At 37.2% G+C, this 23,156-nt stretch overlaps 1 long non-coding RNA gene across 2 annotated transcripts; it reads right to left on the bottom strand.

Moving 5' to 3' along the window:
• Window positions 1-968: 968 nt before the first annotated feature.
• LOC150060765 (uncharacterized) lies at window positions 969-22,900 on the bottom strand. 2 transcript variants are annotated; one of them, XR_016536158.1, is made up of 6 exons: window positions 22,873-22,900; window positions 16,010-16,031; window positions 14,930-15,037; window positions 13,746-13,788; window positions 4,605-4,833; window positions 969-1,410 (listed from the first exon to the last, which is right to left on the bottom strand). It is a non-coding gene; the product is annotated as an uncharacterized LOC150060765 (long non-coding RNA). The 2 variants fall into 2 exon arrangements; XR_016536159.1 differs by lacking the exon at window positions 969-1,410 and having other exon boundaries at window positions 4,530-4,833.
• Between the last annotated feature and the right edge of the window lie 256 nt (window positions 22,901-23,156).

Raw genomic sequence — 23,156 nt, 5'->3', positions numbered from 1 at the left:
GTAGCTAGGATTACTGGCATAAGCCACCATGACAGGTTCTTTTTCTCTTCTTTTTCCATGAAATGGTAAAATATATTTTCATTATTGCCTTCTTAAGATACAGTTCTTTGGTTAGTAAAAAATTAAATGTTAGATAAACTGTCAATAAGTTTGGAAGGGCACAGTACATAAAATGTGGTTGTAGTTGGCTGGGGGTATAGCTCAGTGCTTACTGGTTCAATGCCCAGCCTTCAAACATATTTCTGTAATAAAAATTAAGTCGGGTAAGATCCAATTATCTTAAGTATTCTAGAAGTAGAAAGAGCTGCTTGCCATCTACAATGAAAGCATTTGACAGCCAATGTTGGTCTCAGAATAAGAGAAATGTAAATTGACTTTTGCAGCCTTTTTTTTTTACATTTTGAAAAGACTTACCTATTGTCTGTCTCCATTAATTGTTAGGGTCAATTTCTGCAGTAGGCAGGTATTAACCTTATTTAGAGATGAAGTGACAAAATCCCAAGAAGGTTAAGTGCCTTGTGCAAGGTCAAACAGCTGATTATCAATCAGTTCTGATGCCTTCCAATAGCTGGCCCAGGGTCGTTTATTCTATATGGTTTTTTGCCTCTCCTTATCAAATCCTAAGAGAACAACATCTTTGGTATCATCATTATGCTTATGTAATATGTATTTTGGCAGCCAGGTATGTAGCTGAGAAAGGCATAACATATGCATATTCACATAATTATACAGCCTTCTCCAGTCTGGGCCAAAATAGACATAATCTCATGTTCACTGCCTGTGAATACGGAATCCTTCCATCTCAGTGTGTTTAAGAATAAGTTGGTATACACACTCTGTAATTGAATGTCAAGAAATATGAAAATCTATTGTTTTATTGCTACTGTTCATTGATTTATCGGAGTGATTTATTGTCAATGGACATGCAGTGCAACAAATCACTTTGCTGACAACATCAGCTGCCTTAACTAGGTTGTCAGTTCACGACATTAAAGGTAATGGATGGTGATTATTTTACAGTAATGGGTTTAATCAGCACTTTGAATGACTTAGCAGTCATGTCACAGTACAGCCCGATCATCATTCATCAAAGCAGCGTTTTGTTTACCAACATCATCTATAATTCATTTGATTGTTGACAATCATCAGCGAATACCTCTCAGGCGAAGTTTTATCAGAGATGGAAATCTGCACAGCTGCGGCACTCGAAGTCATTTGATTTGATCAGGCTGCCAAGAAGGCAGAAATGGGGAAGGATGCCTTTGCCTTAGGCAACCATTGAGGTAGCTTCCAACAACTGGGCTTCTAGCCTTCGGACCATGGGAGCATTTTCAGGTCCATCTTTTCTACCTTCTGTTCCCATGATGTCTTCAACCATCTTGTAAGACTTTAGATCCAGTCTAGATTAGGCTAGGAAAAGGGGAGATACCATTATATTACTTGAGGCCATGTAACACTGCTGAACACATGGTTCTGATGCAGCCAATAGTTATAGAAGCTGATATACTAGACTCCTATCCGTGGGGACAAGTTTTGTGATCTTCTGAGGAAAAAGTGGCAGGGGTTCCTTTTCAAAGGAAATTGTAGGATTTCCTATGGGAAAATACAGTATAATGTTAGGATTCTGTGTGTGTGTGTGTGTGTGTGTGTGTGTGTGTGCATGAGTGTGTGTATGTACATGTGTGCACACGCAATCATACATACTACCCCCCCACCTCCCGTAGTAGGGCTGAGCTCAGGGTCTGAGTGCTGTTCTTTAGCATTTTTGCTCAAGGCTGAAGCTGTACCACTTGAACTACATTTCTACTTTAATTTTATTTTTTTTTTAATTTGATTTTATTGTCAGGATGATGAACAGAGGAACTACAGTTACATAAGGTAGTGAGTACATTTCTTGTTGAATATTGTTACTCTCTCCCACATTTTCTCAGGCTAATTGAAGATAAGAGTCTTAAATTTGTTTGCCAGGCTGGCAAAGTAGAGTCTCAGCCTCCTGTGTAGCTGGGATTCCAGGTATAATCCCAATTACAGGTATGTCAGACCCCCACCCAGCCACACTAGTATCATATATAGCTCTTTAGACATCTACTCCTTCTTACCAGAAAGAGACCCAAATCTTACGTGAGATAACTTTTAAAATATTATTGTAGTGAGTTGCCAACTATCTGAGGGGTAGGCAAATGGTTAGGGACCTGGATTTTGTAAGAAGTATCTTTGGTTAGAGTATCTGCTCTGCCCATTATTAGTTGTAAGCCCTTAGACAAGTGATTAAATATCTCAATTTTAATCTATAAATGGATAAATAATGTCTTTTGGTTCTTCTGAATTTTAAGGGAATTGATGTGTGTTGATACTTAGAAACATCTTGTGAACAGAAAATGTTGATTTTGTTATTGTCATTTTTTTTAAAGTTTCTGTTTAAGGTTTTTTCCTTAAGTTTCAGAGCATTTGTCCAAATGGAAAAGAGAATCCAAAGCTAAAGTTAGGGAGTAGAAATAAATTAGAAATAAAGGAAAGTAGAAATGAAGGAAAACAAGGTCCATAAACATGAAATAGATCTGTCAGTTACACACAAACATGATAACTTATATGGGGGTCTAGACATTCTCACAAGGAGAGCAAAGGAAGATATGTGAGGAGATGACACAAGCTCTGCGGCTATGAGCATATGATCATATACAATGATGTTTATTGGAATTAACTCCAAGAAATGAAAGCAAGAGTTTGTTTGTTATTATGCTTTTTGTATTTGCTTGTTTTCTCCTTTGTTGCTGTTTTATATTTCTGTACCATTTGTCTTGTATGGAAGCTGATCTTTTTGGTGTAGGGCAAGGGGGAGCACAGAAATTGTGGGACAAAAGTTGAGCAAATGCAGCAGTGATACTCAGTAAACACTATGTTGATAATGAGCTATGAAATTTGTGAGAGCAGGGAGGTTGAGAGGAGAAAACTGGGAGAAAATGAAGGAAGAGGTGACACAGTTATATAACTGTTGCTCCTCTGCTCATCCCCTTTACAATAACAATAAAATATTAAGAAAACAAAAACCTGGGCAAGGAGTTTGGCCTAGTGGTAGAGTGCTTGCCTAGCATAGACGAAGACCCGGGTGCATGTATGTGCGCACGCGCGCGCGCGTGTGTGTGTGTGTGTGTGTGTGTGTGTGTGTGTGTGTGTATAAGCTCTCCCTGTTAGTCTCATCAATATTTTCATTTCTCATAATCATAAATCACACTGTCTCTGATTTACTTTCATTTGTATAATTTTGCACAGCTTTACTGCATTAATTAAATTATTATGATCATATTTAATGTTTTCAAGTTCTAATTTTAGTGCTTTTCCTGGCCCTGCCAGTGCATGTCATGGAACAAATAAGGTTTCCTATATTAGGTTCAGAAAAAAGACATCAGTTTAAGAAACCCACTTTCAAGTAAGTAAATAAATAAATACAAATGTTATAATCTTCATTGAGTGATTGCAATGTAATAAACACTATTCAAAATGCTTTTCATGTATTAACTTAATCAAAGTAAATTCATGAGTGAGGTGTGATCATTTTTTCTCCTTATAGATTTTAAGCAGATTCAAGCACAAAGAAATAAAAGAACGTATCCATGATCACCAGACTAGAACTTGGCAGAGCCAGGTTTTGAATGCCAGGATCTGATCCAAGTGCTGGAACACTTAACCCTTGCTTATGAATAGTAAATTCATGGAGGGAACAGCTAGGAGTAAATTCAGACTTTGTGCTTTCTTCTCAGACCAGAAATCAGATTTTTATTGGGTAAGAAGTCCTCTGTGCCTTTATCACATGATTTTTAGAAAGACTCTCATTGCTCCTCTCCTTGAAAATGAGAATAATGGCTGGGAGCATGGCCTCGTTGTAGAGTGCTCATCTAGTATGAACGAAGCCCTTGGTTTGATTCCTTGTACCACATAGTCAGTTAAAGCTGGAAAAGGTGCTATGGCTCAAGTGGCAGAGCACTAGCCTTGAGCAAACAGTGCGTAAAGATAGTGCCCAGGGACTGAGATCAAGCTCCAGGTCCAGAAAAAAAAATTAAATGAGAGTAATTACAAGCAACTTTGCTACTCAGCATTCTATATATACACACAAGATATCCCTGTTTAATGCTGAAAGAAGAAAGTGTGCCAGGCTGGTTTGGGAATGACAAAGGGGACATTCCACACATCAGAACCGATAATGCTAAAGATGATTCTATCTACCTCAAATTTAATTGGGGTCAAGCTCTTCTCTTGAACCTGTCAAACTCCAGGGTAAATGATTTTCATGAGACTATGAGGAGTTATCTTTGTGTGGCTGTGACAGACATGGATACTGACCCACAAAGTAGTAGATCTTTATCCAAAAGAAAACAGAGAGAAGGGAAAACAACAAAACAATGACAAAGCTTCCAATGCCTAATAATGGATTTTATTAGATAAATATTTCTGTCCACCTTTTTTATCATATGCAAATAGCTGCAATATTTGAGATTTAAACAACAAATACATAGGGAAAAAATTTTGAACAATTATATTGGGAACTTTTATTTGGAACAAACCCATTTTCCCGTATCTGCATAATGTAATAAGAGCTGTTTGCCTACCCGATGGTGCCAGGAAATATTCCTATGTGTCTTATTTTATCTTAGGATGATAGGCAGTGCCCCAAGGAAGGAAGCAGAGGACAGGAGAAAAGGTCTTCCAAAATTAGTTTTGTTTCCTTTGTGACAGGTAGGAGCCATCGCTGCAGAGAAGATTCTTCCTCTACTGAAATGTCTTCTAACAAGAAGATGCTTAGCACTGGGAGACTGCACATACCAAAGCTCATCCATTCTGCGACAGGACAAAATGAGACAGAACAAAATGACCAAATAACTTGTAAACATGGGCCGGGAGTTTGGCCTAGTGGTTAAAGTGCTTGCCTAGCATGCATGAAGACATGGCTTCGATTCCTCGGTACCACATACATAGAAAAAAAGCCAGAAGTGTTGCTGAGGCTCAAGTGGTAGAGCTCTAGCCTTGAGAAAGTCCAAGGACAGTGCTCAGGCCCTGAGCTCAAGCCCAGGACTGGCAAAAAAAAAAAATAACTTGTAAACAGAACATATCAATGTGGACTGAACTAGCTAAGCAAAGCTTTGGCAGTAGGTTGGCCTTGAGGAAAGGATTGCCTACAAAAGGAATGAGAACAATTCAGAAGAGAGAGAGTGAATTAGTGAAGCTTTAGAGATGAGTGTCATTGAAGAATGTGAGATGCCCTTAAGTATAACTTGATTTTCTTTGTATGTGGGTATTTAATTGTGATCTAAAAGCATGCTTATATTACTGTAGGTTTTGATGGATAACACATGACTCATCTAATTTTCAACCCTTCAAAACTAACTGGATGAGTGAAAGTTAGCAAAGTATATTTTAAAAGAAATAGCCATGATAGTGGTATAGGGGTCTTTCCAGAAAAATGGAAGCTTGGCTGAAGTCTTAAAGTGACATTTTTGTTATAAAATATGCATCATTAGAATGCTTTAGCAATCAAGCTAGTTCAGTATAACTTGATACAATACTGCCACGGATAATTTTATTTGAGCTAGCTTTGAATTTGAGCTTACTTTGTAAGTGGTTTTGTCATATTTCATTAGAGCATATGCTATAGCCTATTTAAATAATATCTTAATGTTTGGCATGTTTAGGGTTTATTTATTTATTGTCAATCATGGGACTTGAACTCTGGGCCTGGGTGCTGTTTTTGACATCTTCAGTTCAAAACTAGCACTCTAGCACATTGAGCTACAGCACCACTTCCTGTTTTCTGGTGGTTAATTGGAGATAAGAGTCTCACAGACTTTTGTACCTGGGCTGGCTTGAACTTTGATCCTCAGATCTCAACCTCTTGAAGTAGCTAGGATTGCAGGCATTAGCAGTGGGTTTATTTATTTATTTGTTTATTTATTTATTTTGTTTGCCAGTCCTGGGGCTTGAACTCAGGGCTTGGGCACTGCCCTTGGACACTTTATGCTCAAGGCTAGCACTCTGCTAATTGAGCCACAGCACCACTTCTGGCTTTTTCTGTGTATGTGGTACCAAGGGAATCAATCCCAGGGCTTCATGCATGCTAGGCAAGCACTCTACTACTAGGCCACGCTCCTGGCCCCATGGATTTATTTTTAATGATTGATTGGTTTCACCTCAATGACACTTGTAAGTGTGATCAGGAAATACAAAAATATTTTACTATAACTTTATATTTATTTGATTGAGAACTCTTCGAGAATGGTACTCATTTCCTCCCTGAAGCTCTTGCAACTGCACTTGGTAAATAGTGCCCCAAATATTTATTAACCCAAAATGAATATATAAATAAGCCTTATAAATCAGTTAGAAAACTTGCACTTAGCTTATTAACTTCAGTACAGTGCCTTATAAAGGCAAAAGATTAGGGGGAGGGATTGGTCTTCATGTATGCTCACTCTTCCCTCAGAATCTCATGCCTTCCACAGCACTAGGAAATGAGTATTTGTCTTGAATCCAGTATTGCCACATCAAACCAATTATTCCTGTGTCTCATCCTCTAAATGCCGTGATTATAGTGGAGAGGATGGCCAGTTAATCTGGTGAATAAATTGATACTTTACTGTGTTTACCATTCTACGATGTGAATGCTCATGTAAAATTGTGTTGCCTCAAACTATATTACATTTATCCATGTTCTGATCTCTTTTTTGTTAAGAAACGACTTCAAAGCTGTCTATTATCTTAAGGTTTTTTTGTTTCTTTGGTTCACTTTGTAAATAATAATACTAATAATAGTAATAATAATAATTCAGCAATAGCCAAACTGCTTTTTTAAAAATAAATTACTATCTGTTATTAGAGCTAATCCTTTCTCTTTTTCAACGATAAAGGAATGAAGATAACAATTTCTTTTCCCATTAACCTCTAAGGCTACCTCTTTTATATCTTGTTTCCTTTGAATAAGGGACATACCTTGAAACCGTCATTTTTAATTAGGCTTTAGAGCACATTTAATACCCAGGTTAAAACATAATATTCATGTTTAAGAGAGAAAATGACAACCTGAAGGACATCAGCCTCAGTCTCTAACTACAGACCTAAGTTGTTTGGATAATACCAAGGAAGAGGCACTGAAATTTAACAGTTATTCTTGTAGTTTCAATCTCTGACACAGAAAACTTTTTCTTCACTGATTTTCACAGTTAGCTGTTCTGAATAGCCACTTAGTTTACTTTATACTTACACAGTGTTTACTTTGTATTTATAAAATGTAACCCCAGCCATTGGGGAAAAATGAAGAAAAAGAACTAAAATTATTTGAGCATAGTCTGCATCCTTGTAAAGTGTGTGTGTGTGTGTGTGTGTGTGTGTGTGTGTGTGTGTGTATGTATCTGTGTGTGTGGGGGGGGACCTGTACAGGTGTGCATGCTTGTCCTAGAGCTTCAACTCCAGGCCTGGGCACTGTCCTTTTGCTTCTGTGTTCAAAGATAGAGCTTGATCACTTGAGCCACAGCTTTATTTCTGGCTATTTGGTGATAAGAATCTCACCAACTTGTCTGTCCAAGCTGGCATTGAACTTCAGTCCTAAGACCTCAGCCTCCTGACTAGTTAGGATTACAGGTGTGAGCCACCAGAGTATGGCTGAAAGGACAGTCTTATCCTCAGTTTGCAAGTAAAAATGCCAAGACCCAAGTGACTACAGAAGAAATTAGTAGTAGAAATGAGACTCAGATTTCTCAGAACAGAGCATATTATTCTGAAATTAAACTAGATGCTAGACACAGGTCTTGCAATTCCTGTATTGAGCATTTTCCTACAAGCACAGGAGTAAGACATCGTTCTTACTACGTAGGCATAATGTTGCCTTTCCTGTCTAGTTTATGGGTTGATAGAATAATGGCTGGGAAAATGCTTTAAAAACAATGTTTGAGTAGTAATTCGCCTTCTAGCTGGCACATGTACTGTAACCCTTCTATTAATTACAATAAAAATACACGAAAAAATTGAAACACAGAAACAGTATTTTAAGTATCAACTTCTGCACAAGGTTTAATGGTATAATGACAGGGTTCAGTTCACATCTGGGCCCTGTTATAAGCATATTGACTATTTCTATGACTCAGAAAAAGCAGGGCTCTTCAGATGTCCATGTGAACTAAGTCTCCTGGTTCCCTTTTCTTGTTCAGACTCGATTTTCTTTTCTTTAGCTCCAGAGCAGTCTTTGATATATTTATCTCCTTAAACTGTTGTAACAGAGTTGAGCTCTACTCCTCAAGAATAGCTACAACCATGTAGCCCTTTTAGGAACAGGTATATTGGATCTGGTGAGAGAACTGAGATAAATTGTATCATAGGGTTCCACTAGGAATTTCTCTCAGCCAATGATTTCAAGGCTGACATTTATGTGTGAGTTTGATGAGACAAGAGTCCTTTAATTATCCTCTAGAATTCTAGGTATGGTCTCTTTACTTCAGAATGCTCAACCATTTTCTGCCTATTTTCTCTAAAATAACAACTTTTTTTGCTAAGAATTGGATATTAAATGTCAAGAAATATATTCACCATCAATTTGGATTTCTTTATTGTTGATTGGCTTATTTTTTTTGGTGCTTTAAGCATCTCACATGTAAAACGAGGACTATGACATTTGCTCAGGTATCTGTCCTAAGTATTAAAAATGTTTGGGAAATTTTATGTTCTTCTCAATGATACTGTCTTTCTTTGTGATGGCAAATACTCATTCAACATTCTAACACTTGATACATTTTTCCTCTGGGGTGATATTCACTTAGTCAAATCTCTTGTTTCTGTTTTATTGAACTAGATAATTTGTATATTTATAGTACAAAATGGCCAAGTATTAGCAGTTTCCTAGAGTTTACTCTCACATCTCAAATGATTGTTTTTCTACATATGAATCAAATCATATTTTTTTCTGAAGAAAAATAATATCATTGTTTCCTTGATGAGATTCTGGAGTTGAAAAGATTCACTTTTGTTCTAGAACTTACAGTGGTTTGTTTACCCAGATGATGCCGCTTCTAGCCTTGATACAGATGATACAGTCATGAATCCATATTGTATCTTCAGTTTACAGGTGGGCCTGTTTGTGGCCAGGTGAAGAAAAAGCTGTGGAAACAATTTCTAGGAATGAAGAGAAATGGAAGGAATCATGTTTTAGAAATGAAGATCTGCCTGTTGAGAAGATATCCAGCTAAGGTAAGGAAGCCCAAACTTTAAAATCACGTAGCAAATGGTCTCAAATGACACTTTACCACCTCAAGTAGTACATGTATTCTGGTGAAGGAGCTGGTAATTTAGCTGTGATTTGTAATCTCTAGATTTAAAATATATTTCATAGTTTTCATTAATGATATTTCTCTCCATGAATTTGAATTAAAATTCATTCTAGAGTACAATATTAGAACGCCTCGTTGTGTGAATACTTATATCTCTTTGGCAAGGAGAATGGAGTGATTCTGAAATTGTGACACAGGCTCTGAGTGGCAGCAGCAATGGTTTGTCACAGCCAATCATTCCATGAAAGATGAATTTATCACGTTATGAAGTAGAGTTTAGGAGGCAAAGAGATGGAATGAGTGGGTAGTCTACTTCTTTTCTCCTCGTTAAGCATGCTTAGAAGATGGTTGGATTATTTGTACTCATAGACAAGGCTCCATATAACAGTGGTAATTTTCAAAATGATATCAAACATTTACTGAGTAGTTGGCATTTACTATGTGGCAAGTTTTCTATTAAAAAGATCAACATGTTTATCTCATTTATACATGTAAATGTGAGGAAACATTATTTTCCCATTTTGCTGGAACAGACATCTGAATTTCAGGAGTTTAATTACAAAGTTTCAGATCCCTCCATTTACAAGGGACAGAACCAGGGTTCAAGTTATCATAGTATGTAGGCTTTCACAATGACCCTTCAAGACCTTAGGTTATCATTTTGCAGTGACGTATAAGGCACAAAGAAGAGTGTGGTGGGACACGCCAATGGCTTCTGAAAGATTCATGAGAGCTTCATGGAAATAAAGGCAGGCAAGACCAGTGACTCAGCTGGCACTGTTGGAGTTCGCACCTGGGAATATGATTCCACATGCAAGTGCCTATATTGTGAGGTGACCATATTTATTTCGGATTTGCTACTTTAAGTTAAACTTAAATGACCTTCTGAGTTTTCATTTAGAAATCTGAAGTGTTTCTAGATACAATAAAGTAGAGCTTTACCCAAACCTTTATTCTTTTTCACCTGAAGCTTGAAACAGTAGTATTGAAACTTTCAGCTTCACTAGCCTATTATTTCTTCTCTTACATTGATTTTGCTCACCTTGGAGATGGAATGGGAAAGCAGATTAAATAATTTCAGAACCTAGGTTACTATGGTGATACTGGGTAGAGCTATGCGGCGCCTTCCTTTCAGATCTTAAGAGTGAGAAGTCGGTCGATTTGTTCGTGTCTTTCCCAAAAGATGCTCTGGGTATGATCGAAAGGATAATGTGTGGGAGAAGTGTCATCACAAGACACACCTGGAGAAATGCCTTTCTCTGTTTACGAAAGGACCCCAGAGAAGCCCTGGATGATTTGAATAAATAGCTGCCAAGGCAGGTTTTTATGGATATCTAAAGCATATCCACAGTCAACCACAGGTGACTGCAGCCCATCTCCGTTCTTCAATACGACAGTCCTTCAGTCATGGGGATTTAATTTCAGGACCCCAACAGATAATGTAGACATCAATGTACTGTTTCAATTATTTATTTTTTATATATTTTATTGTAATAAAAGGGTTACATGATATTTGCCAGATAGAAGGTGTGTTAATTCACATATATTGATACCCTTTCTCCTGTCTTGGTCCCCATTACCCTCCCCTCCACCCCCCCACCCCTGTCTTGGTTTTTCCCCCTTCCCTATCCAATTTCAAATAACCAAATACAAATAAATCCAATATATCAGAAAACAAAGTGAAATACTGTAACAATATGAGATAACCAAGGGACAGCAAAAGAGATGAGAGATAACATAGTACATTAAGGACAACAATCATTTATTATATGGCTTTTGTTTCAATATCCTGGAGGCCTTTTCAATTAGCTTCATACTATATGGCCTTATGTATCAAGGTTTTGCTCTATTGCAGATCTCTGCTAGGAGAGCCAAAGGTTTCTACTGATTATGACAAATGAGGGAAACCATTGAGCCTAAGTTCCTTTGAGTCTGGCTTACTTCACTTAATATGATTTTTTCTAAGTCTTTCCATTTCCTAACAAATGGGTCGATGTCGTTTTTTCTGACAGCAGCATAGAATTCCACTGGGTACAAATACCACAACTTGTTGATCCACTCATCAACTGAGGGACATCTAGGTTGGTTCCATATCTTTGCTATGGTGAATAATGCTGCAATGAACATTGTTGTGGTAGTGGATTTAGTATGCCCTAGTTTCTGGATGGTTGGGTAAATGCCAAGTAGTGGAATTGCTGGGTCATAGGGGAGCTCTATGTTTAGCCTTTTGAGGCACTGACATAAAGACAAGTACTATTTGTATACACTGATAGGATACATTTGTAATGGTCAGATCCAAGTAGCACTTCCTTCTCTTCAAATATTGTCACTATGTGTTAGGTACTTTCAGACTACTTTCTTCTAGTATTAGCTTTCATTTTATAGCAAATTTGGTTCTTAATGGCTTGACTATTTATTATCTATCATCGGCTTATTTGTAAGTTTATTTTGTACTGGTACTGGAGCTTGCACTCAGGGCTTTGAACTCTCACTTGTCTTTTCCATTTGAGGTTGATACTCTTCTACTTAAGCCACACCTCCACATCTGGCTTTTTTGATAAAATTCTAATGGACTTTTATGCCCAGGCTAGATTTGAACACTTATCTTCAGATCTCAACTCTGATTATCTGTCTCAATTTGAGTCACCTTTATGAGAGTTGTTGCTTCAAACTTGGGCATCTGTCATCTGTTGGACTACTGAAATTACTTTTTTTGCTTTCATCTTCATCATTCCTTTTCCAAATGGAAGCTAGATTAAGTAAAGCCAACAACTTCTGAATGACGCACAGGGCAGTATTTATTAACTGCCCTGCCCACTGACATGACCTGTTTACCTTCATCCCCCCATCATGCCACTCTCTCATCTCTGTCACTATTGATCATTCCGTGTTACTCAGACACTATGCACGATTTGCCTTCACATGTTTGCAATGTACATTTGAGTTTTGGCTCCAGTCTCCTTTCTTCATCTGTATACATTTTACTTGCTCACTGTAGAAAGGTCATTTTATAAAGATGCCTTCCTTCCTCCCCTACTCAAACACTCACTCTTCAAGCTACAGTATATATTGTTTTATTTTTCTCCATAACTTTTTTTTATTACCTGACATACTCTTTTTGCCTAGTGAGAAGAGGAATTTCTATCATGGAAGCCCCAGACCTTATGACAGAACATGGCTCTAAGCTGATACTCCATGGAAAGTTGCTGGAATAAATGAATGAAGCCATCAATTATTTTACTGTAGTCACATGAACACAAAATCCACGTGAAAAATCAATGAGCATATTTTCGTGTGTATGTGAAGCAGAATGTATATGCGTTTGTATAAGGAGGTGCATGGGCAGTGATCAATTTCCTCTTCCTTCCTTCCTCCCTCCCTCCCTCCCTCCCTCCCTCCCTCCCTTCCTTCTTTCCTTCCTTCCTTCCTTCCTTCCTTCCTTCCTTCCTTCCTTCCTTCCTTCCTTCCTTCCTTTCCTTCCTTCTTTCCTTCTCTCTTTTCTTTTTCTTTCTTTTTTTGGTTGGTTATGGGGCTTCAACTCTGGTCCTGGTCACTGTCCCTAAGCTCTTCAGCTCAAGGCTCTTCCTAACATTTCAGCCTCCTGAGTAACTGGTATTACAGGCATGAGCCACTGGCCTTTGGCAGGGGCAGTGATCTTTATGCACATAGCAGGGTCTATGGCTGAAAAGGATATCATAAAATCTACCTTGACTTCTCAGTGCTGGAACCTGCTGCTAATACTAGTAATCCTAGTAATTTAATAGTGTCTGTCTAATGTTTTATATGGCTATGATCTGATTTTATCTTACTTGGGTATTTTGCTGATTTTTCTTTTTTCCTGAAGAATTAGGGAGTTTTCTTCTTCCTGAGCATTTTGGTAATGACTTCCTCAAATGATGTATTAGCATTGTTTATCTGAGCTGTTCCCCTTTCTACTAGCATCTGCAATGATTTCTTTTAATCCCCGTCTCATTGCCCTCTAATTATGTAAAATTATGTTATATTAAATATAATTTCTTCTGGTAGCCACAGGGTGGCATTCATGTTCTTTGCTATCATTTTAATGACTGACAGATTACAAGGTCACTTTGAATAGATAAATAGCCTATAGATTCTTTCCAGTGAGGTTCACGTTCTGATACTTTCTCATATTAACACTTGTAAATTGCAGAACTTATTATGCTATCCCACCTGCACCTCATTTTGCTTCCAGCACCTTCAGTCTCTTCCTGCAGGAATCCAAGATGACTCTATCAGGTGGCCTTGTTTTAATATTCCACTCAGTCAAAGAGAATCTAATGAAAGTGAGCAGCTGACATTGCCTTGCTATTCATTTCAACTGAGCCATCACGAGAAGGTTTGCCAGCAGCCTTCAGCATGGGGCTTTGACTGCATGCTTGCTGATAAATACTAAACTGAATAGCAAGTAGGATCACTCACCCCAGCATGCTCCTGCCAGTCAAGGCATGTCTCCAGATGAGTTCTGGAGGCAGTAGAAACACATATTTAATATTTAAGCACCACTTTGATTATTGAACACACATGCATGCATACATGTATGCACATATGCACACACACATATACACAGATATTTTCATAGGAAAATTCAGCTCCAATGAAGTATGTGGATGGCATTTTATAGGTGCAGAGTCTATCTCTTCTACTCAGGAGAGGAACATGCATTACATTTCATTCATTCATTCTTTTCATTAGCCTAACACCATTTATTTTGCTCACAATAATCTTTTTTTTGAGGGGGGGTCATGGGGCTTAAACTTTGGGCTTGGGCGCTGTCCCTGAGCTCTTCAGCTCAAGGCTACCACCCTACTCCTTGAGGCAGAGCCCCACTTCCACTTTTCTACAGATTAATTGGAGATAAGAGTCTCATTGTCTTTAGTGCCTGGGCTGGCTTTGAACCGTGATCCTCAGATCTCAGCCTCCTGAGTAGCGAGGACTACAAGCGTGAGCCACTATGCCTGGCTATTCACAATAAACGTGCACCTCATTATACATGTTATAATATTAATTTCTCAGGCATTATCCTCCCATTTTACTGATGAGGAGAGTGAGTTAACTATACAGTTGACGATGTTAATGAAAGCAGCAGTGGAGCAAACAGACTGAGAGAATAAACATTGGACTGATTTCTCTCTTTCCATCCCATACTTGTTCTTGGGATGAAATAAAGGTATCTTTTCCTTAGATGCCACAGAGTCTGGAAAGCCTGTGTTTGCTCAGTGTCTCTTGTGGGATGATTATGCTAGGGTTTTGCTGTCTTCCTCAATTTACCCAGTTTTCCATTGATTAACCCCTCCCACTACTGCCCTCTTCTTCAGTCATGTGGGATTTTGCATTGTTTTTCTCAGAAAAATGGGACATCATAAAAAATACAGTTCTTATTCACTCTTTATAAATTAATTTAAAATTTCCCCTCCCACTGAATGAACCCATTAGGGACCCTGTAAATATACTGGTTACTCATACATAGTGAAAAAAGGAAAAAAAAATCCTGTTGCTTTCTTTAAGTAACAAATACAAATCCAATGCAGAAGTTAAGATGTCTCTTTGTATATATTCAGCAAGAATTTAATCTTCATTTAATGGACTTACTTCTCCCTACTCACCTGCAATGAAGCTTTCTGCCTTCACAGAGTACAGGGAAATCCCATCTACTTTTCTTGTCTTCTCCACTGTTCACCTATTTGCCAGCTGCTTTACTGATCTTTTTGGGACTAGAATGGATAGAAACAGAAAAAGAGAGTAGTGAAAGTGAAAAATTCTTAACGGACTGGTATTTAGCAAACAGCTTTGCTTTCTTTGAGCAAGTAATTCTCCTGCGATGCCATGCATTAGCTGGACTAGTACCCAATATCTTTGGATATTGTCAGATTGATATCATCTCTGTTCTATTCTCTTAACTAGAGAGAATGGTTCTCAAGTTCTCAGTCTAGTTTCATAAATCACTTGAGATTGTGTCTCTTACCTCAAAAAATTGGCTGCTTTTTTGTAGTATTTTTCTTGGCTTCTATGTGAGCTTGTTGTCAAACTAGCTTTCTGAAAGTTACTTTGAAAAATCTTTTTCTAATCATTTTAAAAATTTTGTAATTATCATTTAGTCTTCAGATTTAAATATCAATACATATATTTTAAACGATTTTTTAAAATTATAAACTCTAGAACTAGTAGATGAAGTGATTCCAACTAGCCACGATACTAATGGCAAAGCACAAAAAGCACGATGACCTAATGGAAGGTATTGAGTAACATTTTGGTGAGAGATTACTTCACTGTGTCTCAGAGAACCCAGATGGTGAAGATCATTTTTGTCGAGGAGTTATTTCTTGATTGCCAGCTATATTAAGGAAGATGGAAAGACCTTTTCACTAAAGAGCCAGGAGAATGGAGCTGCCTGAAATCGTATAGTTTGTTCATAAAATTCCTCTGTCATGTCATCCAAGGATGATGGATAACATGAGATAAAGAAACAACATATGCATACTATTTTTTAGAATCCTCTAAGTGACTCAGGAATTATTAGATCCTAGATTGTATCGTGCTTGTTGCAGTTTCTTTTCTTTTCTTTTTTTCTTTTTTGTTGTTGTTGTTGTTGGTCATGGGGATTGAACTCCGGACCTTGGTGCTGTCCTCAATCTCTTCAGCTCAAGACTAGTGCTCTACCCTTGAGCCACAGCACCACTTCTCACCTGTTGCAGTTTCTATGGGCACCTGGATAAAACACATTAAAAGTCTTTGTCAAGGAGTTGAATGTCATTCAGGGCTCCAAATTAATATTGAGGTAAAAAACACATACTCTGGTACAAAAATCAGAGAAGTAGGTATGTATGGATTTTGTAAACAAACAAAAATAGCAAATAGATGCACAAGGGCCTCGGTGGGATTTAAATTACTTTTATCTGTCTTCAAAAGATTAAAATATTGGCAGAAAATTGTAAATTCTGAAAAGTGAACTAGAAGTTGTGAAAAGGAATCAATATAAGTTCTCAAATGGAAGCTGCAGTAAGCAGCATTTCAAACTCATTGGATTTAGCAGTACAATTAGATGTAGATAAAGAGAAAATCAGGGAACTGGGATATTGGTTAGATGGAAATGTCCACAAGGTGGCAGAGGGAGACAAAAAATGGCAACATAAGGGGAGTGAGTAAAAGAAAGAGAACCCATTTGGGTATAGATGTACTTAAAATGGAAGTAAAAGACTGGTATCAGTGGCTACTGTCGGTAATCCCAGCTACCCAGAAGATTAAGATCCAAAGAACTGCAATTCAAAGCCAGTCTGGACCAAAGTTTATGAGACTCCATTCTCAAATTACCAACAAAAAAGCCAGGCTGGAATTGTGGTTCAAGTGGTAGAGCACTAGCAGAGATCATGAGTTCAAATCCTAGTCTCAGAAAAAATAAAATTTTAAAAGGGAGAAGAAAATATAGTGAGGCAAACACTAATGAAAGAATTTTCCAAAGCTGATGAAAGACCTCAATCCATTGATTCAAACAGCCCAACAAAACCATAGGAAAAAAAAAAACCAAAATGAACCAATACCAGTTAACTAAGTGGGAGGAAAGCAAAGTCCCTCCAGAGGAGTGGTATTTAGAGTATGAGTGCTCTTTTGGCCATAATAGCTACAGAATCTTGAAAGATAACAGATGACAATCTATAATTTTAATCCCATGAACATAACTGTATGTAACATAGATTTCCTTTATTTGTGGAATTAATTCTGACTCAGAAAAAGCAATGATCAGAACAGTAATATTGCTACCATTGGAAATGTCTGAAGATGTACATTACGTATTTATCACTCATAGTATAGTTTGAGCATCAGCTGCAACAGCTTCTTCTGGGAACTTAGGAAATATAAGCATGGGCTGGAGTTATATCTCATTGATGGAGCTGTAACTTAGCATGGTGTCAGGTCCAATATTTGAGGCCCAGCAGTACAAGAGAAAACTGATTAGAGCAGTCATAGATACTGTCTCAGTCCTGGTGTTTCAGAATTCATTTCAACAAGATGATTTGTATGTACATTAATGTTTGGCCAGTACTATATTGGTTAATTCTATTTTATTTATATTGTTTCCTGAGTTGTATTAGAAAATGTGATTTAGGTAATGCCTTTGTTCTCTTAAGAGATACATGGAAGTGTTAAGTAAAAATTCATGATATTTTCAGCTTATTCTGAAATAGCCCATTAGCCTGATTGTGGACAATAAGCAAGCATACATAATGACATTATAAGGGTACACATTATTATAGTGTTTATGACTGGTAAATGCAGATATAAATACACCTACCCTATTATTTGCAATGATTCAAAACTAAGAATACTCATCCACCAGCTAACTAAACCACATGGATAGAATATGACATAAACACGTAGTGGATACTATATAATGTCATACAGCAGTGGAAATATATTATATACCACAGCAGAAAACAATATTCATGATTGTCATCAAAGTGATTTTGGATGAAGGAAGCCACAACTAAAAGAATACGTACTGTATAATTTTATTTCAGGAGGCAGACTGCATAATTAAATGTTAAAATATATCAATAAATGCTAGTAAATTTTAACTGCACAGTGCCAAGATATTGGTTACCCGTAGAAAATAGGGAGATGTTTGGGATTAGGAGGCAATGCATTTGAGATGTATGCATTGGTAAGATTTAAGTCTTGAACAACTGGGTGAGTCTCTGGATGGTTTTTATTCATTCACTGAGCTGAACATTCATGTTCAACTTACTTTCTATTCATGCATGTTTGTTACTTCAGTACAAAAGAATGATAAGTTTATAAGAGAAAAATATTATTATTACATGGAAATTGAACTGGAGAAAGGAACTAGGCTTGGAGGAGGAACTGAGAGTTCAAAGAAGAAACAGAATGAAACGGTTGTAATTTATGAAAGTTGTTAATGGAATCTCTGTTCAACTTGACCCTCTTTCCTTATGAACATCAATATGAAGGTCAGCATTGAATTTTTGGAATGAGTAGCTATTCTGTTTGCATTAAGGGAGAAAGAGAACATAACAGAGTAATTTTGAAACCAGAAATCATCAGTTCATTTTGGGAATGTAGAGAGAGAATACAATGGGACTAATGCCAAATGACCAACGAGGTCATTCCTTTAAACAATGTATCACTGAAGAAATAGGAAAAGAGCATTTTGAGAAGATGGGATCCTTTGAATAAGATGAATACAGGCAAGTGACATTACTTGGCAAATAAACATTATTAGTAACTATAATAACAGTTTTTGTGGAAGCATAGGAAGGAATAGAAACCTACTAGAATGGTGCAGACAATGGAAGAATTTACCTTTTTAAAGGTTTTTTGCTGAAAAAATTATATATATATATATATATATATATATATATATAATAGCATCATAGTTAGAGGGCGAGGTGGGGGTCATTATTTTCCTAGTAAGAATCTGGGGTATATTACTAGTTGAGAATATTGAATTAAAGGAATGTGATGATGTTAAAGATCTATACAATTTGAGGGAAGGAAGGTAGAGAGGGGAAAAACTGGGAGCAAGTGAGGGAAGAGGTGATACTGTTCAAGAAGAAGTGTACTAATGCCCTGACTTATGGAACTGTAACTTCTTTGTACACCATATTTATAATAAAAGTTTCAAAAGAAAGAAAGAATGGAGGAAGGAAAGAAAGGAAGAAAGGAAGAGGAAGAAAGAAAGAAAGAGGAAAAAAGAAAGAAAGGAAGGAAAGAAAGAAAAAGAAAGAAAGAAAGAGAAAAAAGGAAAAAAGAAGGAATACTTACAAGGTTAAGGCACTAAAGTGGAAAAGAGAATTCAGACTATAATGTGGTGGCATTGTGCAAAGAGCAAGGTGTATGTAGTCTAAAATTTTATTTTGTACCCTTAAGGACATCATAGAGCAGTGGGGAAGAGTTAGTAAGCCAACAGTTCTAATTTAGTTCCAGATAAACAGAGCTCAGCCTTAGAAATAAGTACAGGGGAGGACCTCAAAGAAGGAAGAGTTAAATCCTAAAGAATGATAGTAAAAGTTCTTCCACAGGTTCACCCTTAGTGAACTTCCCAGCTTTTAACTTGTCACGGTGTTCTTGCCCTTAAAATATACACAGACATTCAACACACCTCAAAATACCTATTATTTACTTAACAAATGGCATGCTAATACATTATGCAAGTGCCTTTGATTTTCTGAGAAATGCTCTTGATGAATTCTGAGGGTGTAGAACAGAGGACATCCAATATGAGCATTCTAGATGTTGCAAGCATGTGGTTGGTCTGTCCTGCTTCTCCTTGATCAACCTATCCTGACTTCCCTGAGGAAGAAAGAAACCTATAGTTCCAGAGCAAACAAACAAATAAACAAACAAACAAAAGGCTTCTGGCTTCTCACATTGACAACTTCATCAATTATGAATTGTATGTGATTTTTAGAATGAAGTTAACGTTATTTTTGATAAAGTCTCTGTGGTCTTTTTAACTTTTGTCTGTTTTGCACATTTGTCACCATAGAAACCTTTGAAAATGTACAGCTTGTTTAAATGGATCTGAGAAGAGCCACAAGTAGTTGTGGGTATTAAGTGGCTTTATACTACCAGACACTTAGATTCTATCCAACATGTGAGAATATACTCAAAAAATTTTAGTTATGTATGGTTCTCTAATGGGATAACCATCTCTAATGGGATAACTATACACCAAAGGTTTTAGAAGAAAACATGAGCTCAAATGTTGTTTTCCTCTTTTTGATGAAGAATCTCTTCTCACCATATATGAATAATGATCATTTTATCCCTACTCATCATGTTTGGACATGTTGGATGACCGTATACATATTAGAGAAAAAAATGGAAAGAAGAGATGCCCAGGACAAATATTGTAGCTCTTGTGAGTTTTCTTACAGGAACTGCCATGCATCCTCCTGGCCAGCCTTGATCAGCTCACCTGGAGAAGGGGCAATTCCTGTGCTTGAGGCAAGATAGTCCTGATTTCTGTCTTTTATAAAATCATGCCAGTGATATTTGTGTGATTTCTAGAAAGAAGATTATTTTTTTCTTCCTTTATATCCATTGTGTTCTCTTTTGTTGTTGTTGATGATGATGATTTAAGTATACTGTCCATTTTACCAGTTAGTTTCCATGGACGCTATTCACAATGTCCAGGTTGTGTCAGTGGATGTGAGAAGAGACACTAGTCACTGTCAAAGCCCTGGTATGGGATATAAATAAAAAAGGGCTCGTGACTATCTCTCTACAAATCTACTTAGATGAACACTGGATATTGTTTTCTGGAATACTAGTTGTAAGCGGGGGAGAGAGGGGTGAAGATGTATTCATCTTTATCCCTTCAGTTATAATGAAAGTGCTGGCCAATCTGGGAAGTGAGGAGAATTCTCAAAGGAAATGTATGGCCCCCACACAGATGTTAGTACTTACTCTCTCACTCTCATGGGGTGATTAGGGAAATGGTGGATCCTGTGAAGACTGCCAACAACAGGGAAGGAGAAGCTGGGGATTTTGACATTTTCAGTGATGCTGAAGGGGTAGATGAACAGAGAGGAGATGGTTGCTGAGAGCCAAAACAGATAGATGCCAGGAGTAGGAAGATGTCACACACAAAGCAAGGCTCTGGTCCTGCAGGAGGACTATCTCCATAACATTTGAAAAAAGGGACAACGCAGAAGTTGGAGTGCAGCTGAGCCACCAGGGACTGAGACTGCCTCAGAAGGTTTCTTTTCAGATTAGTGTGCCTTCTAGGCCATTTCTTCTGTCTTGCTTCTATTCCTATACCTATGAGATTAAGTATCATTCGCTGTGCTCAAGTTACATTTTCAGGGAGCCCTAGCTCTGTGGAAAGTGGGGATGACAATCAAAGGAAATTTAAAAAGGGAAAGTAAGAAGGTAGTAGGAAATATAAAAATGGAGACAACAGTCCATAGACAAAGAGAGACAATGTTCAGCATCTTATTCAAGGACAGAAATAATTCACTACATTTCACTAATAAATCTCCTAAGACTGACTTTTTAAAAAAATGAAAAAAAAATAGTGATGGTCCATCTGCTAGTTTTTCTGCATTCTGCTAGACACAGTGAAGAAAAAAAAATAAAGGTCAAACTTTCTCCTCTAAAAAATTTACAATGGATGAAAAATGTTTGAATGTCAAAGTAAAGTTTATCCAGTATCAGGGGTCTTCTCAGTTGGGGTTTGAAGGAAACAGCTGAAACAGAGGTTGTTAGAAAAATGGTAATTGGGATGAAACTAACCTATACTTTACTTTCAAAGGATGTTTTCCAATATTATTTTTGACTTTTCTTTTACTTAAAAAGAATAAGTTGATGTCTTCTGATCCTGCTCATCAGGTCCTGATCACGACATCCTGTCAATGAAATATCTTGCCAATTAAATTTCCCTTCTTCAGTGAAAAGCAAACAATATTTTGATTTTTGTTGCCAGAGTAGAGCCCAAATCCACATTTCAGCAGGAAGCAGCTGTAGAAGATGAAAATGGCCCTATGTACCCCTTTTAAGATTAAAAGGGACCAAGGCATTTTAGGGGAGAAGAAATAAATGAAAAGATAGGGAAATTTTATCTTTTAAACAAATATATGAAGGGGGCAGAAATCGGAACATAGCAGTTAAGTTACCTTCTATTTACATACCACGTTGCAAGGACTGGGAGACTTAAGGAGTACTCTCTAAAGCTGCTTCCTAGTTGAAATGATAAGGAATTCAATGCATATCCCGCACAATTAGAAATAGTGAGGGTTGGCTAGAGTTAGGAGAGATGAATGAGAATGTTGAAAGGAGCAACATGGACCCAGACGCAGTATAGTCGTGGACTGCTATGTTGAATGGCAACTCCTTTGCTCAACTATTTAATGAAAATAATAATAATAATAATATAAATCTTAGCAGCTCTCTGTCAATGTGTAGAGATAGTAAGAGGAGAAGCTTATCTGAGAAAAGGAAGCACAGTGTTTTAAATAAGCCTAGAGACATCCATATATTTTAGAATAGTAAATATCACCCAGGCTGGCTATGCAGAACCATCCCCTAAAAACTGGGATCACTAGAGGACACGACCATGTGTATTTCTTCATCTCTACAAGAAAAAAGGTGGTTAGTAACAACTGTCAGTTTGAGTTTTTAACTCCAATTTCCTGCATGGAGAGGAGGAAATGCTTCTCGCTCCTTATTTTAACCTTGTCATACTAAAATAAATCCTTGCTAAATCATAAGAAAAAAAACCCTCCATGGAATAGAGCTGTTCTTACTGCTATGGATTTATTGCTGAGTCAACATATACTAGAATGTCAAATTGTCCCTTGGTCAAAAGTTTCAAAAATGAAGAATTCCAGAAAAAGCATTACATTTTTGGTGTGGCAATTGTTTTGTTATGACATCTTAAGCAATCACCTCTATTCCTTTGATTTGAGCTACATTTCTTGGGCCAAGTTTAAGTCTTAATGTACCTGCCATCTAGAGATAGCAAAACTGGAGACCTGTGAAGCTCTCGTGATAGAAAACTTGGACTTCTCTTGACAAAGTGGTTAGTTACCTTGCGTGGTTCTTCTGCATCCCTGGCCTTTGTGCTTTTGCAATCTAGAACATTGAATTACAGAACTTGATGATGTCAGATAAACTCAGTGTAAGATTTATCTCAGTTAGTAGTTCAAGCCTCAAGTTGCACTATGATTATTTGAGGTAAGGTGCTAAGTTAGGAAAGAGAAGAACCAACATATAACTTGGTACTTTGGTCTACATATGAGATCAGAATAACTTGGTAGCAGTAAAGGTCTAATGGAGGTCTAAACTTTAATATGGAGAGAAAATAAACTTCTT

Source organism: Megascapheus bottae, chromosome 7 (assembly GCF_031878675.1).
Source record: "Megascapheus bottae isolate mThoBot1 chromosome 7, mThoBot2.hap1, whole genome shotgun sequence".
Taxonomy (NCBI): domain Eukaryota; kingdom Metazoa; phylum Chordata; class Mammalia; order Rodentia; family Geomyidae; genus Megascapheus; species Megascapheus bottae.
The sequence above is the reverse complement of the archived record's forward strand: the minus strand, read 5'-3'. Positions and strand labels throughout refer to the sequence as shown.